Consider the following 19,994-nt stretch of genomic DNA (forward strand, 5'->3'; position numbering starts at 1 on the left):
CCTAAACCACCTAGAACAAAGGGTTCCCATGGATGTTCTCTCTGTGGCGTCATCTCACAAATGAGAAGACCTCACCCACTCTCTGATCCATAAAAGCAGCCTTTTTATTCCGTGATCCATGTGAAATGGCAAAGATCACTCCAGCTTATTGATGCTCAGAGAATTATGAAGGTGCCACCTGAATGATACTCCTATAGGAAATATTTGGTGAACAAGATAACGTTTTTTCATGGATACTATTTGCCTCCTCCAGTTGCCGCTTGGTGTGTATATTATTGGCCAGTGATTGATAATGGCTCGGGACCACTTAGTGATCTTGTTCAGTTTCTAATTTAGTTAATCTGAGGTGGGGCCTGAGAATTTGCATATTTTAAAAACTCCCAAGTGATGCTGATGCAAAACAGCTAGAAGAGAATAATAATTCTAATAAATGTTCCTGGTGTAAAGGAAAGATACATATTTCAGGTGATGGATATCCTAATTACCCTGATGTGATTGTATGAATGTATCAAATTATTCCAGGTACCCTGAAAATATGTACATCTAATGGGTACCAAAAACAATAAATAAATAATAAAAATCTGCTTTCACCAACTGATCTAGGTTTAAGCAATGGAGTAACATGACGCCAGTATAACACCTTTTGCATTTCTGAAAGCTTCCTTCCCCTCCTCTTTCCCCTCCCCTCCTCTCCTTTCCTTTCCTTCTAGATCTGACAGTAGTAGCTGCAGCTTATGCTTTAGATTTGAGATACACAGTTGGGATCTATGATGGTCCCTGAGAAAGGACAATGAGTAGAAGAAGCAAGGTGCAGAGAGGATCTAACAATTTTTGCATGGACATGAGATTTGGAGCAAGGTCTAGAAGCTCATATCAGCAAGGAGTAAGTATGCTTGTGGCTTAAAGATTATGGTCTTCAAGACATGCTCCTGGACTGGAAATATTCCGCTAATTTTTTGCCTAAATGAAATGTGCTACAGGCCTGAGTGTACCTAAATCAGCTTCATTTTTCTGTCAGATCCCTCCCTGTATGCTTCTTCCAGCGATATGTCATGCAGATGTCCACAGGGGACATAGGATCTTGTAGTGCAAAAAACATGAGACTTTCATCAGACAATCAGTCTTGACTCTCAGACTCACTGTTGATTCTATGACCTAGCTCAAGCTACTTAACTCTCTAAGGTTAAATATCCTCCTCTATAAAAACCTGATACTATGTACTAAAGAGGGTATTTTTGAAAATTACATGAGATAAAACAGCCTAGAATGCTATCTGATGCAATAGTCATCCAGTAAATTTTAATATCATTCTACTTTGAACCAGTTTGTTTATATTACATTTAACAGAATTAAGCAACATACAGTAGCGATTTATTCTGTGGGCTCTGGAGTCTGCCTGTAAGGGTTTGAGCTCTAGCTCAGCGACTTCTTTACTGTGTGAACATTGATATGTTTACTTTAATCTCTCTAGGCCTTAGTTTTCTGGATTTTGAGGCTTAAATGAGTTATTACTTGTAAAACACTTAGGAGAGTCTCTGCTATGTAATAAGTGTTCCCAATATATAGATTTTATTTCATCTAGTTGAATTTAGAGAGTAGCAAGCAACTCCCTTCCCGCCCCACCCCTGAAAAAAAAAAAAACACACCATCACCAACAACCCACTTTTAGTGTGGCACCATATCTAAGAAGGTATTCTCCAAGACTTCTTTATGTGAAGTAGTTCAGCCTTGGCAGAGTTAAAAGTTTTCAGTTATAATCTTGACAAAAATTAATTGGGATGTATCATCAATCTAGACAATAGCTAAAATTATAAAGCTTCTAGGAGAAAACATGGGAAAATATCTTTGAAAGTGTGAAATAAGCAACAATATTTTAGAATACAAAAGCACTAAGTATATAAAAGAAAGTATCAATAGATTCAACTTAATGAAAACAAAAATTCAGCTCATCAAAATATATACCTAAGAAAATTAAAGGGTAAATTTTTAAATTTTTGTTCCCCAGACATAGACTGGGAGAAAATATTTTCAGGATATATATCTAAAAAGGGACCTGTATTCACAATATATGAAGATCTCCTGCAAATCAAAAATAAACACAAACAATAAAAATAGCCACTATATAAAAAAGATATGTGAATGGTCAATAGTCCCATGCAAAGATATTCCACATCTTTAATAATCAAGAAATTGTATGTTAAAATCACAGTGATGCATCATTTTATACCAACTAAAATGGTTAAAATTTAAAAGACGGACACCACCAAATATTGGTGGGCATTAGAACTTCTGGAATTGTCATACTTTGCACATGGGAATGTAAGATAATAAAACCACTTTGGAAAAATTGCAGTTTTTAATATAGTTAAACAGAAATCTAAACTAAGACTTCGTAAGTTTACTTTTACATATTTATCCAAAAGAAATGGAAACATATACACACAATGACATAAAAATGTTCATAGTAGCTCTTTAATAGTCTCAAACTGAAAACAAGACAGGTATCCATCAAGAGTATGGATAAACAAAACACAGTATATTCCTATGATGGAATACTAATGTTCAATAAAAATAATAAACTACAAGTAAATGCAACAACATGTACGCATCTCAAAAACAGTATATTTTTGTGGAGAGAAAGACACAAAAGAGTACATACTATATAATTTCATTTATATGAAGTTCAAGACTAGGCAAAACTAACCTGTGTTATTACAGAAAACAATACTAATTGCCTATGAGTATTGGCAGGAAGGGGCATGAGAGAGCTTTGTGGGGTGGCAGAAATGCTCTACATTCTAATGGGAGTGTTGGTTTCAGGGGTACATTGATTTGTTAAAACTCATCCAGTTGTATATAGGCATTCCTTGGAGATATTACAAGTTTGGCTCCAGACCCCATAATAAAGAAAATATCTCAATAAATTGATTGACACCGATTGGCACAAAGCTTTATTTCCCACTGCATATAAAAGTTATGTTGACACTATTCTGTAGTCTTTTAAGTGTGCAATAGCATTAAGTCTAAAAAAGCAACATGCACACCTTAATTTAAAAGTACTTTATTGCTAAAAAATGCGAATGATTATCTGAGGCTTCAGTGAGTCTTTTTTTTTTTTATTTTTTGCTGGTGGAGGGAGGGTCTTGCTTGGATGTTCACAGCTGCTGACTGATCAGGGTGGTGGCTGCTGAAGGTTGGGGTGGCTATGGCAATTTCTTAAAATAATACGATGGAGTGTGCTGCATTGACTGATTCTTCTGTTTACAACGAAAGATTTATCTGTACTATGTGATGCTGTTTGATAGCATTTTACCCAAAGCAAAATTTTCAAAATTGGAGCTAATCCTCTTAAGCCCAGCAGCTGCTTCATCAACTAACTTTATATAATATTCTAAATTATTTGTTTTTATTTCTAAAATGTTCACAGAATCTTCACCAGGAATAAATTCCATCTCAAGAAACCACTTTCTTTGCTTATCATACGAAGCAACTCCTCATTCATTCATGTTTTATCATGAGATTACAGTAATTCAGTCACATTTTCTGGCTGTACTTCTGCTTCTAGTTCTCTTGCTATTTCCACCACATCTGCAGTTACTTCCTATGCCAAAGTCTTGAACCCCATAAAGCCATCTATGAGGGTTGACATCAACTTCTTCCAAACTCCCGTGAATGTTGATATTCTGACCTTCTCCCATGTATCCTGAATGCTCTTAATGGCATTTAAAATGATGAATCCTTTTCAGAAGGTTTTTAATTTACTTTGCCCATATCCAACAGAGGAATCACTACCTATATTAGCTATAGCCTTACAAAATGTATTTCTTCAATAAGACTTGAAATGTGAAATTATTCCTCGATCCCTTCAATTTGTAAAAACTACTATATATATAAAGCACAATGAAATGAAGTGCAATAAGATGAGATATATCTATACCTAAAATCATGGGCTCCACTCTGTATAAATTGTACCACAATTTAAAAATGTATATCATATATATATTTAAATATTATAATAAAATAATTTTGAATTATTCTTGATTCTGGGCAGTCTCTCTGCAGGAGTCTCACTCTGTTTGTTAGACTCTTTTCTTCCACCAGAATTTCTGTCCTGCAGCTCACCATTATCTAGAAAACTGAGAAACAGGAATATCATAACAGTAAACAAAAGTCACTTAGTTGATTACGTGCATCTCTCAAAAGCCTGTACCTTCTGCTATGGTTAGATTATTCCATGTGAAGCCTCTTCTGGAGGAATCTCTTACATTTTCCCTTCATCTATGGGATTCTGCACTTTCGCCTTTCTGTTTCTGTCTTGTCCTGAGATATCTCATGTAGAAATGAATTGATGGCCCTTCATACTGCGGTTGGACTCTTCATTCAGATTTTTTCAAAGCACATTATAAACTCTAATTCATTAATGTCATCATAAATGGTAATGTCCTGTGAAAAAGAGAGGTGGTGGCACCAACTAAAATAATCTTCTTGTAGTCACACATCAAATCAATGTCAGTGCAAACACTTGAACCACCAGTTAATGCAGCCCCATTTCTTTTTATATTGACAACAGCACAGTGGTTGAAGCTGAAATAGAACCTCAGTTCATACTTATAGAATATGCCATGCTGCACTTAACACATGGATCTACAGGGAGAAGGAAACAGAAGTGAACATGGACTAGATGAGAATCTGATGGACGATATGTACCACGTGCTTTGAAATAGCCATAAGGATGTCTGCACAAGAATATCCATGCATTCATTCTTAGAATTTCAGGGCCGGTTGTAGCTCAGTCATTTTGCCATTGACTTAATTGAAATCTAAATCAATGCAGACACTTGCTCAAGGTCACATAGCTTGTTCTCTCTCAGCTCCCCTGACTGCCGGCCTCAAGCCCCTGCCTCCGCAGACTGTGGGCTCCAGATTCCCTAAGAGATTTCCCTATTCCCTGGATTCTCCTAAGTTTGCATGACAGAAGTACTTAAATGCATCACTTCATTTGGGTATGGGATTTTAAATAAATAATATGATACAAATTCTCTCACACTGCAAAGAGTCTAATAATAGCTTACAGTAATAGAGTGAACACTCTGTGCCCAGAACTCCTTTGAATATTTTACATAACATTAATTTAATCTTCACAATATCCTATGAGGGGATACTATTGTTATCCTCATTTTATTGCTGCGGATGCTGACGCATAGGTAGATTTAAAACCCTGCCCCACGTAATGCAGTTTGCTAGTGATAGAGCCAGAATCAGAATGTTGAAGGTTGGTTCTAGCAGCCACACAGTAATTGCTCTGACCTATCTCCTTTCTACAGGAAATGGGGTAGAGGAGATTCGTTTCCTCTGAAAAAAATAGCTAAAACCTCAATGATGAAAACCTATGAGTGACTAATGTGTATGACAGCTAATACTAAATGGACAATTGTCACCGTGCTAAGTGGTTTATTTCATTTGAATTATCACAACTCAACAAAAAAAAGTTATTTTCATCTTTCTCTTACACATAAAGAAACTGAGGCAGGCGGTGTTAAAGGAACATGCCTTTAGCCGCACAGGTGGAAAAGAGCATGAACCCAGACAGGCTGGCTCCAGGGACTGCGGCAATGTTGTAATAAAATGGCATTTGTTCAGTCCAGCTTTAATTGATGAGATACTAAACAGAGTCGGCACTAAATAAAATTTCATCGGAGAAACATTTATGCTTAGCTATTTCAGAGCTGGAAAGTCCCTTTGGTTTGATATAAACTGCCTTCATTTTTATGGAGCTGGCATCAAACTGATTTTAGAAAGAACTGGCCTTTCTCCAAGTTAGCCCTGGTCAGAGGAACCCAACACATTTCTCAGTTTAAACTAGTAATTCTCAAGGAAGGGCAAGGTTTGGAGAGAGAGCAGTGCACCGCTAAGGGAGGTATCAGTATCTGGAAGAGGGGAAGCAAATACATGTTCTGGAAACAAAACATTGCTGGAAGATGGATATCGAACTTGACCTAAGATTTTCTTTTCCATCTCCCCTGGCTAAGATGAACAAGTTTGCATTGGGCAAGTAGAGTCAGCATTTGCACTGGTATCTTGTGCTTGGAGTGAAAAGCAAAATAAAACAAAAAGAGGTTTCTTTTTCTAAAATTGTTTTGGTTTTGATTTGCATTTAGTCATAATTCTTAATTTATGTAATTTTTAACATTTCATAAGACAGCATGAGGATTTTGTTTTTGAGGAACATCCATTTTAAGTTTGAAGAAAATCCATTTAAATGCAGTTGGGCAGAGCTGTCACATGCCTATCCCATCCCTGTTCTGATGGTGGCCCTAAGACGTTTCGAAGAGCTTGGATTCTATTTATCCAAAACTAATTCTGTACATTTACGGGATCATCAGAATAATGAAAAATGTTTCTAGGGATTCTAGGTTTTTAGTAGAGAGAGAAAATGATTTCTAGGATAAAATTCAGATAAGCCTTGGGCTAGGAAACTCATAGTTCATGTTGTTACAAAGAACTAAAGCTGATTTTTCAGAGTACCAGCTTCTCAGAGGACCTGAGACTTGTGGTTCTCATTTACAGATTCCAAAACCCCTTGCAGTTACACTGGACTGATTTTTGGCTTGGAAAGAGCAGTGGGATACATCCTGCACTAGCCCTTGTCCTGATGGATTGAGACACAAAGCTTGGCCTGAGCCTCTGTGTCACCAGTGTTAGAGGTGATCTTTGTTTCTCCTGTAGGGAGCTTTCTCACTGCCAAATGGCGTGGGGTTTTCCTAGCTTTAAGATGAAACAAAGAGAAGGCATTCTCCCGTAGTCTTGTCTCATAGACTCCCATCTCATGAGGAATTATCTCAAGTAAGTATCACTTTCTAAACAGGTTGCAAAAATCCATTAGACAGGTAGGATTCACCTCGCCTGCCCATTAGGGATCAGAGGCTGCCTGCTGAGAGCCCATATCTGCAGTGTTTTCTGGGTTTCCTTTTTTGCACTGGCTCTCATACCCTGATGTCACTTGTTTGGTGTGCGTGATTGTGCTTACCCAACAAGAATGTGCAGTAGTCACTTGGACTTTAAGTAGCAGGTAGTGAAAGACAGCAGGGAGAGTGTAACGAATCTTATTCTTTCAGAAAATACTAAGATTATTTTATTTCATGTTTCACTCTCATCAACTATTTAATTACATTCATTCATTCATTGATTTAAAACTCATCATGTTGCCACCATTTGCCTGTTCTATGCTAGCACTGGAGATCTATGGATGAGGAAGACAAACAAGGATGCTATTCTCATGTGCATTACATTTAATTGTGGATAGGAAATTAAAGCAACTAAACTCACTGAGAATCAGAGCTAACATTTGCCCAGCACTTAGTACATGGCAGGTGCAGTTTTACAGCTTGATGTATGTTAACTCATTTAATTCTTCTAATAAGCCTATAAGGCATAAGCTATTATCTGCTTTTAGAGATAAGAAAATGAAGGACTAGAGACTTTAATTAACTTTCCTAGGGTCACACAGGTAGGAAGTGACAGAGCTGGGATTTGATCCAGGGCTCCCTGGCTCCAAAGCTCTTGCTTTTAGCCATGATACTATAATGCATTGAATAATGGGCGATATCTACCTTTCTTGGATGGTCAGGAAGAAAGGTCAAAAGAAAGGTTGTTAGAGCTAAAATCTGAAAGAGGAGAAAAGTTTTTCAGATAAAGTGAGTGTGCGTATGTATTTTGTATGTGAGTATTTTGCGTGTTCTATGTGTGCTGTATGCCGTGTGTGTGTGTTGCATGTGTGTATTGTGTTGGGATAGAGCAGCAACACAACAGTGTCCCTAGCGGAAGAAGTAATGTCTGTGATGGTAAGGGAAAAGAGGGTGAAAGTGAGAAAAGAGTGAGAGAGAGGCTTGGACAACTCAAACAACTGGAAGGCCAGCAGGATAATGGTTATGGTAGACGTGGAGAGAAATATGAAGTTGGAATGGGATGGGATCAGGGACACATCATGCCAAGTCTTCTATGCCACATTGGGAATGGAAAGTCATGAAAAGATCTTAAGCTGGAGAGTTACCTAATTTATCATAGATTTTAAAAAGATTCCTCTTGCAGCTGGGTCTTAAGAATTAGTGGCTCTTCACTGCAAAATCATGCCAAAATGGAAAGACCGTCGAGACTAGGAAGAAACTGCATCAACTAACGAGCAAAATCACCAGCTAACATCATAATGACAGGATCAAATTCACACATAACAATATTAACTTTAAATGTAAATGGACTAAATTCTCCAATTAAAAGACACAGACTGGCAAATTGGATAAAGAGTCAAGACCCATCAGTGTGCTGTATTCAGGAAACCCATCTCACGTGCAGAGACACACATAGGCTCAAAATAAAAGGATGGAGGAAGATCTACCAAGCAAGTGGAAAACAAAAAAAGGCAGGGGTTGCAATCCTAGTCTCTGATAAAACAGACTTTAAACCAACAAAGATCAAAAGAGACAAAGAAGGCCATTACATAATGGTAAAGGGATCAATTCAACAAGAAGAGCTAACTATCCTAAATATATATGCACCCAATACAGGAGCACCCAGATTCATAAAGCAAGTCCTGAGTGACCTACAAAGAGACCTAGACTCCCACACATTAATAATGGGAGACTTTAACACCCCACTGTCAACATTAGACAGATCAACGAGACAGAAAGTCAACAAGGATACCCAGGAATTAAACTCAGCTCTGCACCAAGCGGACCTAATAGACATCTGCAGAACTCTCCACCCCAAATCAACAGAATATACATTTTTTTCAGCACCACACCACACCTATTCCAAAATCGACCACATAGTTGGAAGTAAAGCTCTCCTCAGCAAATGTAAAAGAACAGAAATTATAACAAACTATCTCTCAGACCACAGTGCAATCAAACTAGAACTCAGGATTAAGAATCTCACTCAAAACTGCTCAACTACATGGAAACTGAACAATCTGCTCCTGAATGACTACTGGGTACATAACGAAATGAAGGCAGAAATAAAGATGTTCTTTGAAACCAATGAGAACAAAGACACAACATACCAGAATCTCTGGGACGCATTCAAAGCAGTGTGTAGAGGGAAATTTATAGCACTAAATGTCCACAAGAGAAAGCAGGAAAGATCCAAAATTGACACCCTAACATCACAATTAAAAGAACTAGAAAAGCAAGAGCAAACACATTCAAAAGCTAGCAGAAGGCAAGAAATAACTAAAATCAGAGCAGAACTGAAGGAAATAGAGACACAAAAAACCCTTCAAAAAATCAATGAATCCAGGAGCTGGTTTTTTGAAAGGATCAACAAAATTGATAGACCGCTAGCAAGACTAATAAAGAAAAAAAGAGAGAAGAATCAAATAGACACAATAAAAAATGATAAAGGGGATATCGCCACCGATCCCACAGAAATACAAACTACCATCAGAGAATACTACAAACACCTCTACACAAATAAACTAGAAAATCTAGAAGAAATGGATACATTCCTCGACACATACACTCTCCCAAGACTAAACCAGGAAGAAGTTGAATCTCTGAATAGACCAATAACAGGAGCTGAAATTGTGGCAATAATCAATAGTTTACCAACCAAAAAGAGTCCAGGACCAGATGGATTCACAGCCGAATTCTACCAGAGGTACAAGGAGGAACTGGTACCATTCCTTCTGGAACTATTCCAATCAATAGAAAAAGAGGGAATCCTCCCTAACTCATTTTATGAGGCCAGCATCATTCTGATACCAAAGCCGGGCAGAGACACAACCAAAAAAGAGAATTTTAGACCAATATCCTTGATGAACATTGATGCAAAAATCCTCAATAAAATACTGGCAAACTGAATCCAGCAGCACATCAAAAAGCTTATCCACCATGATCAAGTGGGCTTCATCCCTGGGATGCAAGACTGGTTCAATATACACAAATCAATAAATGTAATCCAGCATATAAACAGAGCCAAAGACAAAAACCACATGATTATCTCAATAGATGCAGAAAAAGCCTTTGACAAAATTCAACAACCCTTCATGCTAAAAACTCTCAATAAATTAGGTATTGATGGGACGTATTTCAAAATAATAAGAGCTATCTATGACAAACCCACAGCCAATATCATACTGAATGGGCAAAAACTGGAAGCATTCCCTTTGAAAACTGGCACAAGACAGGGATGCCCTCTCTCACCACTCCTATTCAACATAGTGTTGGAAGTTCTGGCCAGGGCAATTAGGCAGGAGAAGGAAATAAAGGGTATTCAATTAGGAAAAGAGGAAGTCAAATTGTCCCTGTTCGCAGACGACATGATTGTATATCTAGAAAACCCCATTGTCTCAGCCCAAAATCTCCTTAAGCTGATAAGCAACTTCAGCAAAGTCTCAGGATGCAAAATCAATGTACAAAAATCACAAGCATTCTTATACACCAACAATAGACAAACAGAGAGCCAAATCATGAGTGAACTCCCATTCACAATTGCTTCCAAGAGAATAAAATACCTAGGAATCCAACTTACAAGGGATGTGAAGGACCTCTTCAAGGAGAACTACAAACCACTGCTCAAGGAAATAAAAGAGGATACAAACAAATGGAAGAACATTCCATGCTCATGGGTAGGAAGACTCAATATCGTGAAAATGGCCATACTGCCCAAGGTAATTTACAGATTCAATGCCATCCCCATCAAGCTACCAATGACTTTCTTCACAGAATTGGAAAAAACTACTTTAAAGTTTATATGGAACCAAAAAAGAGCCTGCATCGCCAAGTCAATCCTAAGCCAAAGGAACAAAGCTGGAGGCATCACATTACCTGACTTCAAACTATACTACAAGGCTACAGGAACAAAAACAGCATGGTACTGGTACCAAAACAGAGATATAGATCAATGGAACAGAACAGAGCCCTCAGAAATAACGCCGCATACCTACAACTATCTGATCTTTGACAAACCTGAGAAAAACAAGCAATGGGGAAAGGATTCCCTATTTAATAAATGGTGCTGGGAAAACTGGCTAGCCATATGTAGAAAGCTGAAACTGGATCCCTTCCTTACACCTTATACAAAAATCAATTCAAGATGAATTAAAGATTTAAACGTTAGACCTAAAACCATAAAAACCCTAGAAGAAAACCTAGGCATTCCATTCAGGACATAGGCATGGGCAAGGACTTCATGTCTAAAACACCAAAAGCAATGGCAACAAAAGACAAAATTGACAAATGGGATCTAATTAAACTAAAGAGCTTCTGCACAGCAAAAGAAACTACCATCAGAGTGAACAGGCAGCCTACAAAATGGGAGAAAATTTTCACAACCTACTCATCTGACAAAGGGCTAATATCCAGAATCTACAATGAACTCAAACAAATTTACAAGAAAAAACAAACAACCCCATCAAAAAGTGGGCAAAGGACATGAACAGACACTGCTCAAAAGAAGACATTTATGCAGCCAAAAAACACATGAAAAAATGCTCATCATCACTGGCCATCAGAGAAATGCAAATCAAAACCACAATGAGATACCATCTCACACCAGTTAGAATGGCAATCATTAAAAAGTCAGGAAACAACAGGTGCTGGAGAGGATGTGGAGAAATAGGAACACTTTTACACTGTTGGTGGGACTGTAAACTAGTTCAACCATTGTGGAAGTCAGTGTGGCGATTCCTCAGGGATCTAGAACTAGAAATACCATTTGACCCAGCCATCCCATTACTGGGTATATACCCAAAGGACTATAAATCATGCTGCTATAAAGACACATGCACACGTATGTTTATTGCGGCATTATTCACAATAGCAAAGACTTGGAACCAACCCAAATGTCCAACAATGATAGACTGGATTAAGAAAATGTGGCACATATACACCATGGAATACTATGCAGCCATAAAAAATGATGAGTTCATGTCCTTTGTAGGGACATGGGTGAAATTGGAAACCATCATTCTCAGTAAACTATCGCAAGAACAAAAAACCAAACACCGCATATTCTCACTCATAGGTGGGAATTGAACAATGAGATCACATGGACACAGGAAGGGGAATATCACACTCTGGGGACTGTTGTGGGGTGGGGGGAGGGGGGAGGGATAGCATTGGGAGATATACCTAATGCTAGATGACGAGTTAGTGGGTGCAGCGCACCAGCATGGCACAGGTATACATATGTAACTAACCTGCACAATGTGCACATGTACCCTGAAACTTAAAGTATAATAAAAAAAAAAAGAATTAGTGGCTCTTCATGGATGAGTTCATGTCCTTTGTAGTGACATGGATGAAGCTGGAAACCATCATTATTAGCAAACTATCGCAAGGACAAAAACCAAACACCACATGTTCTCACTCATAGGTAGGAATTGAACAATGAGAACACATGGACACAGGAAGGGGAACATCACACACTGGGGCCTGTTGTGGGGTGGGGGGAGGCAGGAGGGATAGCATTAGGAGATATATCTAATGTTAAATGACGAGTTAATGGGTGCAGCACACCAACGTGCCACATGTATACATATGTAACAAACCTGCACGTTATGCACATGTACCCTAAAACTTAAAGTATATAAAAGAAAAAAAGAATTAGTGGCTCTTGCAGTTGTTCAGGCAAGAGATGAAGGAGGCTTGCCCTTGGATGAATGGCAAGATTCTGTGTGTGGTATGAAAGTCTAGAGCTTCCTTGATGACCATCTCCTACCCCATGCATTTACAGCTTTCTCTCCTTACAAAAGGATTTTTGACATAAGCAAAAACTTTTCACAAAAATTTGTGTGAAATCTTATTTGGGGATTTGCTCTCTGTGCAAGGAGTCCTACTCCAGCAGGTTTCCTAGTCAAAATATGCCTTTGGGAATGCAGAGAACTGAAGGCCCTGGCTGAGCAAACCCCAGCTGGAGAGACAGACTGGGGATTCTATCTGTGTATAGCATGAAGAATTTATTCTAAACACTTGGATATAGAGCCAATGCCACTTACAAGCTTTCGTTTAAGAATCCTAGGCCAGTTGTTAACAGTTTTTAATCTCCTTAATTTCTTTATCCATGGATACCTGACAGGAACAGTTTGGACTGTGGAAAGACAATAGTGGTCCCTTTCTGAAACAGTCTCCTACTTGCTGAAGGCTACTGGAATAGAAGAGAAAATATAGTATTTTCTGAAAATGTAAACAGATGTTAGTTTACCATTTGTGAGCTGCAGGGTTCAGTTAAAGTGGATGTTGTATGTAAATACAGTGGTAGCTTGGGAGCTGCAGATGTCTCTAATAAGCATTCCCAAGTGCACTGTGTTCCATTAGTATGTGGGATTCCACTACCCTAATCCCACTACTGTGGCTTACTCTGGGCTCCTTCTGTTTCTATTCCTGCAGGACACATAAAGACACCTTAGGCGTTAGCTGTCTCTATGTTTCCATTCCACCAAATCGGAACTTCATGACTTTTTCACCTTCTCTCTCAGTCATAAGAAGACGACTTTTTAAAGGATGCCAAGACAGGTGGATCATGGTAATAGTATACTCCATTATAGCAGTTGTTATTCATTGAACACCTACTGTTTGTCAGGATTGGGCAAGTGGCAGTATACATCATCTTATTTAGTCTGCACAGCAGGTTTAAAGGAAGATAATATTACTCCGACTGTACAGGTGAATAAATGGAAGTTAAAATAATCTCGGCTTGATAGTGATGGAATCAAATGATGTAATTGCCTCATTGTGACCAGCTAAGGGCAATTCTTTTAGGATCTGTGTAACACATTTTAAGAGAAACATTGGCAAATGAAGAAAGGTTAGAGGAAAACATCTAAGGTCATTTAAGTATACCTATATACATTTCTCTCATATGATATGACAGGCTTGAAAAATTACACAGCTCATTACGAGCAAGAGAGCAGTATATATATATTAACATTCTAATCTTAATAGGAAATACTAAAGGATGCTGTGGGAATAAATGGAAGGATCATCATACCTAGCCAAGAAAATGATAACTTAGGTCCTGGATAAATAAATTTTAAGTAGGGAAAGGTAGGCTGGAGTTAGGAGCATTCTTAACTCAATGAACAACATGCACATGAGCTTGGAGACAGTGCAGGTCAATTTAGGAGCTCACAGGCCATTTAGAGTGACAGAAGCAGAGCGTGCAGGTCAGGCAGTAATAAGACATGAGGCTGGAGAAATGAGTAGGAAGCAGATCAAAGGCCTTGAAATGTCAAGGACTTTGTACCTTATGGGTACTGAAGAAGTGAAATGTTTAAAGAAGCCCAATTATATGATTTCTTTTGACTTCAAAATCGAAAATACATGTCGATATTGGGGGAGAAATTAGGAGGTTCTTGCCATAATACAGGTGGCAAATGATGGTAGTCTTCAGGTAATGGCAGTAGGAATACATAGAAGATCACAGATACGAAAGATTCTTAGTCTGGCAGACACCTGGAAGCAAGGGTGCATAGGAATAGCTAACAGTTAAAAAAGTATTTGGAGAGCTATCATGTGAAACAGAGAGATGATTTATTTTTTCTCTTCATTTACTGAGGGCATAGTAAGGACTAATTGGAGAAAGTCATAGGGAAACATATTTTAATTTCAATAAAATCTGATGCTCCAAAAATTGAAAACATAACTTACCATTCATCTCTGAATGTATCCGTGCATTTTTTTTCATTCAAGTTACATTTTTAAATGATTTTCAAGTTCTATAGACTGGGTAACAGTGTACATAACACTTAACAACTAACTAAAATCAGTGAAACACATATCAATATAAACAAAGAGCTATGGAAATTAATCCTGTCCGGGGTTCGGAGGAGTTATTAATTAAGATGGTAAAACTAGCTGAAGGGATAATTAGAGGGAAGAGTTGTGTGGGGTCTGCAGGATATAGAAGTGGAATTGCCCACAGAACCTTTAGATCTTATGAATCTAGAGCTTAGAAAATAGTCAGGGCTGGAAAAGTATACTGGGGAATTTTCAGTGTAAGCAAAGACCATCAAAGCAAATGTCTCTGAAGAAAAAGCAAGTAAGACAAATAAGTGAGATGGACAGGGCATAAGGCAATAAGTACTGGGACTATGGAAAATTGGCAAGCAGGTGCCCCTTCCAAATGGCACCACTGCCAGTCAGCTCCAGTAAATTGTTGCTCTGTGCTCTCAGATCTCCACAGTTTCTAAATAAAAACAAAACATTGGATATTTATGTGATGCTTCTAGTTAATATGATATCTCACAGCATGTCCTTGATCTAACTATAGCCCACAAGGCTGTCAGATTGCCTTGTATGTTATAAGATGATTGTTGAAGCTGTGAGTAAGACTGAAATTTTCTCAAGCGAGTAGACCACTGGAATGTATACATGGGTAATCTTTCTCAAGTGGGTAACCAAATGTTATTTGGTATGTAAACTTTTCTATTTCCACGTCTGAGGATTCATGCTGCTATAAGTGATGTCTGAGAAAGTCATGCAGCACATTAGCCAGCAAGGCATAAAAGGCAAAGAGAGAGATAAAAAAGATGATGTTAATCTAGAGCCTAATGAAAATGTGGGAGTTCATAAGGAGTGATCAAGTACGTAAGGTGATAATTGTGGATATGTTTCGATATCAGAAAACATTGCTTTCCTGTGTGATAGTGCTTTCTTTATAATTAATGTGGATTTAGTGTGTGTTATTTTTAGCCTTTTAATCCCTATAAATGTGCCACTTCATATTCTACGACTGAAAATGGCACTATAAACAAAATGGTTTAGGAACCAGTGTAGAGAGCAGGAGCCAAAGATGGAATCCAGAGTCACAGCATGAGGGATGAGTAAGGAAGATGACTAAACTGGTAGATTTTAGAATGAGCTATAGCAGTATCACCAAAACCAAGAGTGGAGAGAACTTCAAGAGGAAAGACACATTTGGTCCTTTTAGGTAACTGAAAAATGGCAAGTCCATTGGGCTTAAAAGGTAGAGGCTTCTGGTGACCTCTGAGAGGGCACTCTAAGGGGAGAGTTGGCAAGAATCCAGTTTGCACTGCACTGGGCAGTGAACGGGAGGTCAGTGAGTGGAGTGATTGCCAACTGCTCCTTGGGCAAGTTTGGCAGTAAAGGGAAGGAGAGATGTGGTGCCATTCCAAGGATGAGACGAGGTTAAAAAAAAGGCTTTACTCATTTTTTTTCTAGTGGAGTAGAATTTATAATATATTAAGAGTAGGAGTGATAATTGATGAAGCAAGGTACGGAATGAGGCATAAAATGGAGAGATCAGAGTTAGAGCAATTGATAATTATTTTTCTTTCAGACAGGTTAAAAATATGAATCTTTGGATGTAACCGAGAGGAAAATTGAGGGAGCTTATGCCTGATGCCTCTACATTTTCTCTAAAGTAGGAGATGCGGGAAGGGGTCAGTAGAGAGTTGTGGGCTGGAAAAAAAATGTTTGGAGATGCTGCTGTAGGGATTTAACAGGGGTGATTAAAAGGATTGCTGAGGTTCAAACTGAGGTTGGAAACCATTAAGCGGCAATCATCAGTACAGCTGTGAGCATTTCTCCAACAGTATCAGGAAGTCCAGGAACAGGAAGGGGAAAAAGGAGGGTCTGTGTTGCTCCAGGTTTTTAGAATAACAAACCAAATTCAGCAGAAGATCAAAGTGAAAAAGACAAGCAATATGTAAGTGGAGAAATAGACAATGGAACACAGGCTTGAGAAGGACATAAAAGGAGTCAGGAGAAGACTGATTTTCTGAGAGCAAAGAGAATCCCTGAGATAATTTTTTTTTTTTTAATATTAGAATGAGAGATTCTTGCACTGGGTAGGACTTTGACCTGAGTGAACTTTGAGGTTCCTCCTAATCCCAAGATTCTTTGATTCTAGACATGAGAAAACAAAGCTAGTTCCTATGCTGTTGTCATAACTGTCATTATGGTTTAGCTCTGTGTCCCCACCCAAATCTCATCTCAAATTGAAATTCCTACATATCAAGGGAGGGACTTGTAGTCCACAAGTGTTGAGGGAGGGAGGTGATCGGATCATGAGGGCGGTTCTCCCCATGCTGTTCTCATGATAGTGAGTTCTCAGGAGATCTGATGGTTTTATGAACGTGTGGCATTTCCCCTGCTTACACTTCTCTCTCCTGCCACCATGTGAGAAGGTCCAAGATTGCTTTCCATTCACCTTACGCCGTGATTGTAACTTTCCTGAGGCTTCCCCAGCCATGTGGATCTGTGAGTCAATTAAACATTTTTCCTTTATAAATTACCCAGTTTCAGGTAGTATCTTCATAGCAGTTGTGAAAATGAACTAATACAGTATGTAAAAATGGAAGTCCTGTATATACCTGTCTCTCTCAGGATTGGCCTCAAGGAACCTTACCAAGTAGATGACATTTCTCACTTGTTCCTCTTACTTCCTGTTGTAGTATCATCTTCTATTTATTCTCCTTATCACCAGCAGATCAAAACAATGAGGGCATTGATCTATCATAAGAAGGCTGCCTTCAGGCCCTATTCTTTTTTTTTTTTGAGATGGAGTCTCGCTCTGTCGCCCAGGCTGGAGTACAGTGGCACCATTTCGGCTCACTGCAAGCTCCGCTTCCTGGGTTCATGCCATTCTCCTGCCTCAGCCTCCCGAGTAGCTGAGACTACAGGTGCCCGCCACCACACCCGGCTAATTTTTTGTATTTTTAGTAGAGACGGGGTTTAACCGTTTTAACCAGGATGGTCTCGATCTCCTGACCTCGTGATCCCCCCGCCTTGGTCTCCCAAAGTGCTGGGATTACAGGCATGAGCCACCGCGCCCGGCCTCAGGCCCTATTCTAATAAAACTTCCAGGTAGATACTTGTTCTCCTTCTCTGTGAGTCCAAACAAGGTCTCTAGTTACTGATTCTCATATTATTGCAGCTTCTACAAATTTCACCCTGAAGTCAGCTTTTTGGCTTTTCTGACTCAAGTCACAAGATAACCATCCTTTTGTTTCATTTTTGTAAATTCTCATAACCCCAACTGGATGGTAGATGAATATGAGGAAGAGGGAAAATCAAAAGAATGAGAGCAATGAGCCTATTACTCTTGAGATGAACAGAGGGAGAGATTCAACACCAGATGCGTCCCTCTTCTGAATCCCATCTCTAGAATCAGACAGCACTTCTGTGTACTTCCCAATATCCGTACAGGTACCAGGAAACTTATTTTACTTGCCTCTGGCCTTGGTTTGCAGGTTTGGGGAAACACAGGAGTCAAACAGAATTTTTTTGGGTGAACCCACAGATTTCACTCTGAGGAACAGCTCCCTTGCTGTTGAGACAGTTGAGTGCACTAAGCAACACATTTGAAATATGCCTCAGACTTTGTGGAACCAGGTAGTCTGAAATCTTGCCAGGACTTTAGTGCCTCTTGGGATACTTCTGAGGTAGGGCAAAGTCCCATTCAATGTTCTGTTGGAGGAGAGAATCTTTAGTGAGATCTCAAGAATGAAAGCCAAGAAGCCTTAAGATAAGAGCGAGAGATTCAACAGCAAGTACTATCTGTAAGAACTTTGATTTCATTGCATTTAAGCTTCTTTTCCTAGTGGACTGTTTTTAGTTGAACACTTCTTGAGGATAAGTGTTGTGTCTTCTGTACTTATATCTGCAGCTTAGCACAGTTCCTGCCCTGTGGTACATGTTCCTTATATGTACATGGAAATTAGCCAAAAGTCAGGATGCCACTTTTTCATCTCCATCTCTATTCCAATGATGGATGACTGGTAAATACTTCTCTGACTATGTATGTGTAGTTCAAATACTCTAGTTTTTTTTTTAGTGTAAAATGCTGTGAAATCCCACCACCGAAAGAGCCAAAGTAATATGATGAAAAGAATTTGGTTTCAGAATTAAAAAAAAAAAAACACACAGTTTTGAGTTCTCACTCAAAAACAATTTTGTGAGGGTAAATTGTTTAACTTCTCTGTGTCTCAGCTTCCTATAAAACTAGAATTATGAGATCTCTCTTATAGGTTTGAAATAGGATGAAAATTCCTCCCTCTTTTTTTTTTCTTATAACCTCTCTCAAAACCTTGCCTGTGTCTCTATGAGTGTGTTGTGTTACAGTTACTGCTATAGTTTCTCTACTAGATTAGGGTGGAGAAGTTCCCATGGGTGTTCGCTCTCTCAGAGGACCCTGGGCAAAGTTGGTGCTCACTGTGCATCACTGATTATATCAAATACTGTGTGGCGTGCTCAGGCCTTGTTGGTCTCTCTGTACCAGTGTCTATCGTGGGACATAATAATTCATGATGAACAGTCAGGCATCTACTTAGTGGCTTATATGTAGAACTGGCTCTCCTTTCAGAAGCCAGAAATTAATAAATGGTCTATGGTCAGAAGGAGATCCTTAATTGATTAATTAATTCAATAAGAATTTATTAAGTACCTTCTATGTGCTAAACACTGGGGAGACAACAGTGCATAAAGAGATCCCATCTTTGTTCATATGAAACTATATTTTAGAGGAAGAGACACACACTAATTGAATACTCTCACAAGCAAAAGTACTTTTGTAATGGTAATGCATGCTACAAAGCTGTAGACCTTGGTGCTATCTGATACAGAGATCTGATGGAATCAGAAAGTTCAGGAAGAGATCGTCTGAGAGTTCCTGGCTACAGATAGGAAGGAGGGGCAGAGTTAACCAGGAAGGGGAGGCAAAAGTATCACAGTCACAGAGAACAGTGTGCAAAGCACCCATGGCAAGGGGGAATGTGATAAGGGTGTGTAGTGAATGAAGCCATAGTGACTGGAATATAGGGGACAAGATTGAAAGTAAAACTTACAAGGACGACCATTGCTTGGGAGTTTGGGTTTTATTAGCACTGCAGTGGAATGCTGTGAAACAATGAACTGGCATTGTAGAAGCTGGCATAGCCTGCTTTTTTGAGGACATCCAACACCCATGACAAGGTCTATGGCATCAAGGATTACCTTGGTTTGTCTTTGCTAACCAAACTGGGTTATACACAAGTTACG

At 38.8% G+C, this 19,994-nt stretch overlaps 1 protein-coding gene across 36 annotated transcripts in view; it reads left to right on the top strand.

The window, feature by feature from the left end:
- Positions 1-19,994, top strand: part of NRXN3 (neurexin 3) — a 1,705,132-nt gene that overhangs the window by 876,194 nt on the left and 808,944 nt on the right. The gene's annotated exons all lie outside the window — the stretch shown is intronic.

The sequence above is a fragment of the Gorilla gorilla genome, chromosome 15 (genome assembly GCF_029281585.2).
Source record: "Gorilla gorilla gorilla isolate KB3781 chromosome 15, NHGRI_mGorGor1-v2.1_pri, whole genome shotgun sequence".
Taxonomy (NCBI): Eukaryota; Metazoa; Chordata; class Mammalia; order Primates; family Hominidae; genus Gorilla; species Gorilla gorilla.